This window comes from Mytilus californianus, unplaced genomic scaffold (genome assembly GCF_021869535.1).
Source record: "Mytilus californianus isolate M0D057914Y unplaced genomic scaffold, xbMytCali1.0.p SCAF_19, whole genome shotgun sequence".
NCBI classification, from domain to species: Eukaryota; Metazoa; Mollusca; class Bivalvia; order Mytilida; family Mytilidae; genus Mytilus; species Mytilus californianus.
This window is the reverse complement of record NW_026262667.1, coordinates 5,066,938-5,077,871: the sequence shown is the minus strand read 5'-3', so window position 1 is coordinate 5,077,871 and position 10,934 is coordinate 5,066,938.

Sequence of the window (10,934 nt, the reverse complement as noted above, 5' to 3'; positions counted from 1 at the left end):
TGTGTGTAAGTGTATGGATCTCTCTGACATTGTACCACAAGGTTCCATATCACAAAGGGAAGGCTGTAATTGATTTTGGGGGTAATTGCCTCAAAATTTTAGGAATTAGGGGCCAAAAAAGGGGCAAAAAACAAGCATTTTTCTAGTTTCATGACAATAACTTGTGTGTAAGTGTTTGGATATTTCTGAAATTGTACTACAAGGTTCCATATCACAAAGGGAAAGCTGGAATTGAGTTTGGGGGTAATTGCCCGAAACGTTTAGGAATTGGGGGCCAAAAAGGGGCCAAAAATAAGCATTTTTCTAGTTTCCCGACAATAACTTGTGTTCAAGTGTATGGATCTCTCTGAAATTGTACTGCAAGGTACCATACCACAAAGGGAAGGCTGGGATTGAGTTTGGGGGTGATGAATCATAAGGGGGTTCAAAAAATTTGGGGGGGGGGGTTTTTTTTTTTCTTTTTTTTTCTTTTTTTCCTTTTTTTTTTTCTTTTAAAATTTTCCATTTTAAGTTGGTTATTTCTGATTAATATTTAAAAGCAAATAATAATGATATGGTAGGGGATACACACCAAACAGGATGTGTAAATTATTATATAATAAGTATTGTGCAACAGCAAGAAATTTTCAATTGCACAGTATTGCACAATTGCAAGAAATCTTCAATTGCACAGTATTGCGCAATAGCAAGAAATCTTCAATTGCACAGTATTGCGCAATAGCAAGAAATATCCAATAGCACAATATTGCGCAATAGCAAGAAATTGTCAATTGTACAGTATTGCACAATAGCAAGAAATATTCAATTGCACAGTATTGTGCAAAAGAAGATACTTCGTATAAATTTCTTATTTCTTGATCAATTTCAATGGGGTTTTATTCTTGAATTCTTGGGGTTCTTTAATATTCTGAATCTAACCGTGTAATAAGTTTTTGGATTTTGGGCCCCGTTTGTAAATTGGTCCACATTGAGGTCCAAAGGGTCCAAAATTTAACTTTGTTTGATTTCATCAAAAATTGAATAATTGGGGTTCTTTGATATGCCAAATCTAACCGTGTATTTAGTTTTTTGATTATGGGCCCAGTTTTCAAGTTGGTCCAAATCGGGGTCCAAAATTAAACTTTGTTTGATTTCAACAAAAATTGAATATATGGGGTTCTTTGATATGCTGAATCTAACCATGTATTTAGATTTTTGATTTTTGGGCCCCGTTATCAACTGTGTCCACATTGAGGTCAAAAGGGTCCAAAATTAAACTTTGTTTGATTTCATCAAAAATTGAATTCTTGGGGTTCTTTGATATGCTGAATCTAACCATGTATTTAGATTTTTTATTTGTGGACCCGCTATCAAATTGGTTCATATTGAGGTCAAAAGGGTCCAAAATTAAACTTTGTTTGATTTCATCAAAAATTGAATTATTGGGGTTCTTTGATATGCCAAATCTAACGGTGTATTTAGATTTTTAATTTTGGGTCCCGTTTTTAAATTGGTCTACATTAAGGTCCAAAGGGTCCAAAATTAAACTTAGTTTGATTTTAACAAAAATTGAATTCTTGGGGTTCTTTGATATGCTGAATCTAAACATGTGTTTAGATTTTTGATTATGGGCCCAGTTTTCAAGTTGTTCCAAGTTGGGGTCCAAAATTAAACTTGGTTTGATTTCAACAAAAATTGAATATATGGGGTTCTTTGATATGCTGAATCTAAACATGTATTAAGATTTTAGATTTTTGGCCCAGTTTTCAAGTTGGTCCAAATTGGGGTCCAAAATTAAATTTTGTTTGATTTCAACAAAAATTGAATATATGGGGTTCTTTGATATGCTGAATCTTACCATGTATTTAGATTTTTTATTTGTGGGCCCGCTATCAAATTGGTTCATATTGAGGTCAAAAGGGTCCAAAATTAAACTTTGTTTGATTTCATCAAAAATTGAATTATTGGGGTTCTTTGATATGCCAAATCTAACCGTGTATTTAGATTTTTAATTTTGGGTCCCGTTTTTTAAATTGGTCTACATTAAGGTCCAAAGGGTCCAAAATTAAACTTAGTTTGATTTTAACAAAAATTGAATTTTTTGGGTTCTTTGATATGCTGAATCTAAACATGTGTTTAGATTTTTGATTATGGGCCCAGTTTTCAAGTTGGTCCAAGTTGGGGTCCAAAATTAAACTTTGTTTGATTTCAACAAAAATTGAATATATGGGGTTCTTTGATATGCTGAATCTAAACATGTATTTAGATTTTAGATTTTTTGGCCCAGTTTTCAAGTTGGTCCAAATTGGGGTCCAAAATTAAACTTGGTTTGATTTCAACAAAAATTGAATATATGGGGTTCTTTGATATGCTGAATCTTACCATGTATTTAGATTTTTTATTTTGTGGGCCCGCTATCAAATTGGTTCATATTGAGGTCAAAAGGGTCCAAAATTAATCTTTGTTTGATTTCATCAAAAATTGAATTATTTGGGTTCTTTGATATGCCAAATCTAACCGTGTTTTTAGATTTTTAATTTTGGGTCCCGTTTTTTAAATTGGTGTACATTAAGGTCCAAAGGGTCCAAAATTAAACTTAGTTTTATTTTAACAAAAATTGAATTCTTGGGGTACTTTGATATGCTGAATCTAAACATGTGTTTAGATTTTTGATTATGGGACCAGTTTTCAAGTTTGTCCAAGTTGGGGTCCAAAATTAAACTTTGTTTGATTTCAACAAAAATTGAATATATGGGGTTCTTTGATATGCTGAATCTAACCATGTATTTTGATTTTGGACATTGGACCATAATAGGTAAATTAAAAAATTGAAGTTCTTAGACCACATTCTTTCTGTGTCAGAAACCTATGCTGTGTCAAATATTTAATCACAATCCAAATTCAGAGCTGTATCAAGCTTGAATGTTGTGTCCATACTTGCCCCAACTGTTCAGGGTTCGACCTCTGCGGTCGTATCAAGCTGCGCCCAGCGAAGCATTTTATTTAAATTGGTTCATGACTGCCTTTTATAGCTTGCTATAGAGTTTTATGGCTTTAAGGATCATCGTTGAACATTGTATGATGACCAAAAGTAGCTAGCATCTACATCATTTGGTATTTGGTGTATAAGTGTCTCATTTGCAATTATACAACAACTCCTTACTTTAGCTCACCTGGCCACAGCAAGACAAGAAATATGACAAGGACAAAACTGTTGGTTAACTCTGTAAAGGAGTAATTGCCCCTAATTGATGATTTTTACCAATTTTAGTGTTTTTCCTTTTAATTCAAAAACTATAAAAAATAAAATAAATGGGGAATGTGTCCATAGGGACTCAGATGATGTCCCTGCTAGCATATAACGTTATAAAGGACATAACTCACTAACTGTATAAGTGACGCTACCAAAATTTGAACTTAAACTGAGTTTTGTGGTAATAAGCATTGTATATACATTGCATAACATTTAGTTGAGACAAACTGACAGAAGTTGGAAATAAAAAATTCAGCAACTTTTCTATTTGTAAAAAAAACATAACTTTTGAATGGTAAAGGTGACGCCACCAAAACTCATACTCAATCTGTGTTTTGTGGTAATGAGCATTGTGTATAAGTTTCATATCATTTGGTTGAGTCAAACTGAAGTGGGAGAACGTAACAAAAAATACAGCATTTTTTTTCATTTTTAAAGGGGCATAACTCTTGAATGGTAAAAGTGATGCCACCAAAATTCAAACTTGTCTTGTGTTTTGTGGTAATAAGCATTGTGTTCAACGTTTCATAACATTTTGTTGAGGCAAACTAAAGTTAGAAAACCGAAACCAATTTTGGGACATACGTACTTACAGACAGACAAGGGTTAAACTTAATGCCCCCTCAACTGCGGCAGGGGCAATAAAAAAATTCAGAGCAGAAATGATCATGAGGACAAGATTCACAAAATAATCACCAAAACAAAATCTTCAGATATTTTTTTTAATATTCAAAAGAAAATGTATGTTTTTTTTTGGGGAAAACTCAGAAGTACTCCATTTAAATGTTATTGCTACTAAATGTTAATCAAACAAGTAACCATGGTAACACTGTAAGCGTACTTTCATTCCGCCGTGTATTTATTCCGGGTGACTGTTTTTCACTAGAGAATATTGGATGTAAATAGTGTGAAAGCATCGATCTTGATATTGTTGTTTTGTTTATATTAGACCGGTTTATTGTTTACATAGATAAATGGGTTAAAATTAAAATAATTTTTAAGGAACCAGTTTAATTAATCTGAGTCAATCTAGTAAACAATATTGATGATGACGAGGAGGATATTTTTAGAACTCAAAATACTTTATCAATGATCAGGACATTGAACTTGATATAAACCAAATTTAAAGAGCAGATTTGTTCTAACGTAAAGTTTCAATCATAGAAGCATCCTTTGATATTGACAAAGAAGATATGATTTTATATCCAAGTCGACCGAAGAGCAAATACACAGAAAAACTTCGGCAATCCAATAAATACAAATATTACAATTAGTGACAATTTAAAAGCATATGATTTTATAGATTTGCATAGAAAAATTATTTAAATCTTATTCGTTAATAAGCATTATTGTGTTATCGTGTGTTCAAAATGAGTACCAATCACCTCATCAATGTATGGATCTAAAGCAGTAGTGTAATTAATCCCGGTATAAAATAACTAGTGCAATCATTCCGGTACAAAATCACTAGTGTAATCATTCCTGGTTCAAAAACACTAGTGTGAACATTCCTTGGATGAAAACTCTCCGCTTTTTATATAAATCAGCTATGCAAGTTTCAAATACACTAAAAAACTATTAAGCCACATTTAATATATATTTCCCCTTCAAAAAACCCTTTTTAGAACCTTATAATGACTGGTGGATGTTTTACACTGGACCCGGATAGAAAAACCTAGTGACTTTTTGTTGGTGGATAAAAATCACTGGGGATTTTCTTCCTCCGGATAAAGTACACTGGCGGAATCAAACCACTGTTACAACTACATGTAGTATGTTAATTTGGATACTGTTATTTTGTGTATCATACTTTGATATTTTTATATTTTACATCAGATTTTAGTAAATTTAATTCTAAGTAATTAATGAGTAGTTTCTAGTCATGCATCAGTGGTTTTATTTATTGTAAGACTTCTTTCTTCATGGCTCAGTGAATGTTGATCCATTGAGTATTAGTTTACTCTCTAGGTTTAACTAGTTTGTGCTATGAAAACTCTATCTCCTTTATGATAATTGGTTCATTAAGTCATGTGTCTATTTAGGAGGGAAATTCTTTTGTTTAGTCAGACTTATATTTTGAACTGATTGGAGCTGTGCTGTTCCTTATATAATTTTATTCAAATTTGGTGGACATCTTTGATTTTTTTTCAAATAAGGTCAGTGTTCCATAATTAATACCTCACATGCCTTCTAATATACTGATATGAATTAATGTATTACATTAATGATTTTGTATGAATGGTCAAAATGAATGATTTCAGAATAAAAGGTTCAAATGAATGATTATTATGAAACACAAAAGCACATATTTATAAATTATTGGTTCAATCCGATAAGTCTAAATAATCATTTTATAAGAATTTATGCCAAACAATATTTGAATATCTCGGTTATTGCCAAAAAAATTAAAAGTAATTATGTATTGGACCCCCCTTTTTTTGACATTTAATGTAAATGAATGGGGACATATGGTTGAAAACCCCCTCCCCCTTTTTATCCTGGGTTGGGATCCCCCCCCCCCCCCCCCCCCCCGTATGTAATTGCTGGATCCGCCCCTGGAAACATTACAGCTTAAAGAAACTTCAAATTGCAAAAATGATCAACAAGACAATATCTACAAACAAGTCAAACTTTAACGAAATTAAAAACTACTCATTATTAGAATTATTGACTGTTTAATGATGACTTTTATCATTTGTTTTCCTTTTCTGGAAAACAATAATAATATTTTACATTTAACTATTATAGATGGAAAGCCACTTTAATAGCAAAAATGATCAGCAAGACAAGATCTACAAATATGTCAAATTTTGCCAAAATCGTGATTGCCCTTATACATGTTATATGACAAGTTTGTACAAACCAACACACTCCCTAGAGCCATCTCGTTGATATTGTCATCTTAAATGAACAGAGTTATCTTTCTTTGTACTGATTATTGATATTGCAGGGTCAGATTTTTATTATACTACCAAAACTACTCAGTTTTGTACAAATATTCTAAAAATAATATGCCTATTTATTTATCCTAATTGACATGTTTTTATGTTTTGCAGGAAATTTCAAGAATCTTCATGGTTAAATGCATAGAAAGGATATTTGAAGAGAGCCAATGACATAAGGAGAAGCAGTTATGAATTTTGAAATTGATATAAAGGAGAGGTCATTCATCACAGAAGATTTAATCAAAGTTTACAGGTAGGAGACTTGATCGGTTGATTTTTATCAATAGTCATAAATAAAAAAGATGTGGTACTATGATTGCCAATGAGACAACTATCCCTGAGAGTCCAAATATTGCAGATTTAAGCAATGGTATGTTACTATGGCTTTCAACAATGAGCAAAACCCATACCATATCTTCAGCTATGCATCAGCTTAGACATTGCTTGTTTACTGTAATGTGGCAAATGTTTAATGCATATTCAAGATGATATAAAATGTTAATAGATGTAAATAACTTAAGTAGCTTCTAAAAATTTTGTAAAAATTGTTGGAGAGGGGAGGAACTAGCTATGGACGAAAGATAGGTGGTGGTGGCAATAAAATTTGCTTTGCAACAAACCATCTGCAGATTCTTCATATAAAAAGTTGTTACACAGGAGACGACCAGTTATTGAATAGAAATAGAAACATTTGCGTTCTTGTATTATCACTCAAATTTCCAGATCAGATCGAAATTTTTCTGTTAAATATATTGGTATGCAATCCTATACATGCTATAAGCATTTGCTCATCTCATTTCTATGGAAATTACATTGTACTGTTCCCTCATCATAGTTCATAATCTATGAAAAGTTAGTATCAGAAAAATGTAATTAATATAGGTTCAAGTTTGTGCTTTATCCAGTTTAGAGGGAACCGCTTATAAATTTTAGTCAATGAATGGTAGTTTTGGTATAAAATTGTATAAGAATGATTAGCATTGGTATTTCTTGTCTTCGTGGAAATTATTTAACCCTACATCTCAGTCTTAATTCATTGACATTGGCTACAGAATGTTTGCATTGTCACAAACAAAAAGAAGACATAGGTCTTATACTTCTTTGGCATTATGGTTTACATGTTTTATGAACAATTGCCATTTGATATTCAGGAGTAACTTCAAGATATAATTTTTTTTATTCATTTTCCATATTCTACATGGACTATTGGACTAATATTCATAAATTTCATATTTTACCTGGTACTATTATACTCATCAGTTTCTAGGGACAATATTTTGACCCCACTGTTTAGATTTGTTTTTTACTGAAAAAACATATTGGCATAAAGGGACATAACTGATCATGAAGAATGGTAAAAGTGATGCTACCCAAATTTGTACTTGAACTGAGTTTTGTGGTAATAAGTATTGTGTATTATAACTTTCATACCATTTAGTTAAGGCAATCTAAAGTAAGAGAACTATATGACCTCAAATGCATTGATCGTTAAAAAAAGGGGGGTTCCAACCCCAGCAACCCTCCCCTGGATCTGCCATAATGGGGCCTCGGTGGCTGAATGGTCTAAGTAGTGAAACTACTGTATCACTAGCCTGTAAATAGATATAACAGTGATATCATACTTTAACTTTGTTTAAACCTGTTTATTTACTTTTGACTTTAATTATTTATCCCTTGTAATTTTTTATTAACTGTGTATTTGCATTCAGGTGTCACAGGTCAAATTTATTTGTTCATTATGTGTTAATTTACGTTTTTTGATTGAGTTAAGCCTTCCAATTGATATTTTATAGTGTGTTTTTCTATGTTGTGATGTTATACTATTGTTTCAGAAAAGGGAGAAGGTTTGGTACCATTAAAACGTTTAATCCCGCTGCAAATGTTTGCACCTGTCCTAAGTCAGGAATCTGATTACAGTAGTTGTCGTCTGTTTATGTAGTTCATACGTGTTTCTCGTTTTAATATAGATTAGACCGTTGGTTTTTCCGGTTTGAATGGTTTTACACTAGTAATTTTTTGGGGCCCTTTATAGCTTGCTGTTCGGTGTGAGCCAATGTTACGTGTTGAAGGCCGTACCTTGTCCTATAATGGTTTACTTTTATAAATTTTTAACTTGGATGGAGAGTTGTCTCATTGGCACTCATACCACATCTTCCTATATCTATATAAGAAGTTATCCCTGGCTCAGTATACTTCTAGGATATTGATTGTTTAACACGCGTGGTTACAAAACCCAATGCCGCTGGGTGTTGCTAAACCATATACCGGGCACTTCAGTGGCGTAGCCAGGTTCTGTGTGCAGTGCACGCAGAATCTGTCGATAAGAGACAGGGGCCGCTGAAGGCCCCCAGTGGGTCCAAGGCAAAGCTCTGGTAGGGGGCAGGGGGCGAAGCCCGCCTGAAGCTCAGAGAATTAAGTAAGCACAAAGAAGAATTTTGTTGTTGGAAATTTATCTGTTCTGTCTAATTTTCTTTAGAATTATATGTAATGACAGGGTCCAGTTATACCTCGATAAACGGACATGAGTGTTGGACTGATTCAGTGACTACAATTTGTTTATAAACCAGTATAATGCTGCTCTACTAATTTGCCTATTGAATATGCTAGAGAACTCGACGGAGACAATCGACCTTCAAAGAGTGATGCAAACAATTTTGTAATATATGTAGGCTGTAACATAATATTATGAAATAGATAATACATTGGCTTAGTCATAGGCCCGATCATTGCTGGTTTTTGGCCGCTATGACGACACCAAAGCAGTCAGCTGATTATGAACAAGTCAATACAGAAAAGGTGTACAAATAAAACCAATAGTTATGCATTTTTAAGATTGATTAGTACGAGGAAAAGGAGTCTGAAGAACAAATCATGCGGACTCAAAACAATCCAATTATTCAAGTTTGCTTGACATACCGATAAATGGGAATAAAATGAAATGGTTACACGCAAGCGAGACAGCATTTTATCAACATAGATAAAAAAAAACGTCAAACGATATTAACAAACGTCCTCCAACAATGGACAAGTGTCTAAATAATATATATCAAGCTCTAAACCGGCCAGAGCAACACAGTTGTGAATACAATTTGCAGAGACTATAAAAGATCCGTCATTGACACCAAATTTCAAAAAATGACAAAATTATAAAGATAGAGTGACTTCCTGACTTCATCTTGGGTAAAGCACATAATCATGAAGCGATGTGAAACGAATTTTTGAAATCGGTATCCTCCAATTTTTTTCAATGTGAATTAACGAAATTGTGGTGTATATATAAGACAGCAACCAAAAGACACACAAAAATAATAAAAGACGTCTTAGAGTTCAACATCTGGTTTTTATCTTGTTAACTGATAAGTGATTTGCAAATAACAACAATTTACTGGTTTCATTTAAGCAAGCAACATTTTTCTTTGTTTGGTATTATAAAATATGTCAACAACTTCTTTTCAAATCAATTTCAAAATCAGCATGAATGTGCAATAGTATTAGAGAAGATAGCCATTATTGTCCCATTGTATATCTAAGATAGGTTTTAACCCGTTTCAGTTGCAGTTGTTGGTGGCATCGTAAGAAGAAATCTACAGTATACATTAGAATGCAGTTCTTTGTTTGTCGTTTCCAATGTTTCATATAATTGATCTGGTATCTTTCAACGAGCAACATATCTTTGGATCTCGAGAGGCTCATTGGCGTGATATATATACGCAACTGATCTTCGCGTTTTAACTCTTTAACATTCTGTGGAATTAGAAGGTGGGCGAGAAACATTTCCTCTGAATTAACCAGTCAATCGGTCTTTAAATTTGTTTAGAAGATGGTATATGAACTGATGTAACTGATGATAAAATATGGAAAAGTTTGGGTATTCTTATAAGTATCGATGAATAAATTGTATTTATCGATACTCCCTCACTCTCACACTCTTTCACAATCATTCTTTCAAAAAAAAGTCTTTCAAAACTTTTTTTTTGCCTGTTTGTTTGTGCACGCAAGTGCGTCGTTGCGTCAATAGTAGCTACGCCACTGCACTTGAACGTTGCTACCCAGTTTTCCTTAATTCCATGTTTGTTCCTTGTGAAATATTGAATTCTGTATATTATTCATTATGTCTAACAATGTTAGTCTTTTATGCCAATCATTTGCACTCATTTTTAGTAAATGCATTGCTTGGCTGCCACATTCAGTGGTGTAGCTACCTAAGGCTCGACTAGGCACGTGCCTATACATAAATTTGCCAATTATATACCCCTTTGGAATAAAAAAAGAAATACACATTGTAATTCTAATGCGTATTATTATTTATACGGTGCCCGTCCGTATTCAAACACCGATCTGTACCCTTCGGTGCATAGGATTATTTTGATTTTATTGACAATGCCCGTTTCATAGGCAACTAGTGAAAGATCCTTCAGTGCGATGCGACGCATCAAGTCCTAATTGAGATCGGAGATGAGCGACTTTCTAATCTATCCCTTCTTCATACCCACCCACACCTCAATGTTGAAGTTGATGAGAGTATAACTGATTTTATTGGCAGAAAAAAAACGTTGACTTGACTTTGAATAAGTGTATCATTGACTTTGTGTATGAAACTGGATCTGAAAGTTATTCATAAAAGTTCAGAAATTTTAGATTTGTTTAACCAATTTTTCCCCAATGAGTTAAAAGATTTGTTTGAAAAAGTTGAAAATCGTTTCCCTTGACCCTCTGTGGGCCTTAAGCTTAAAATAGTCCAAACAAATTTTAGCCTC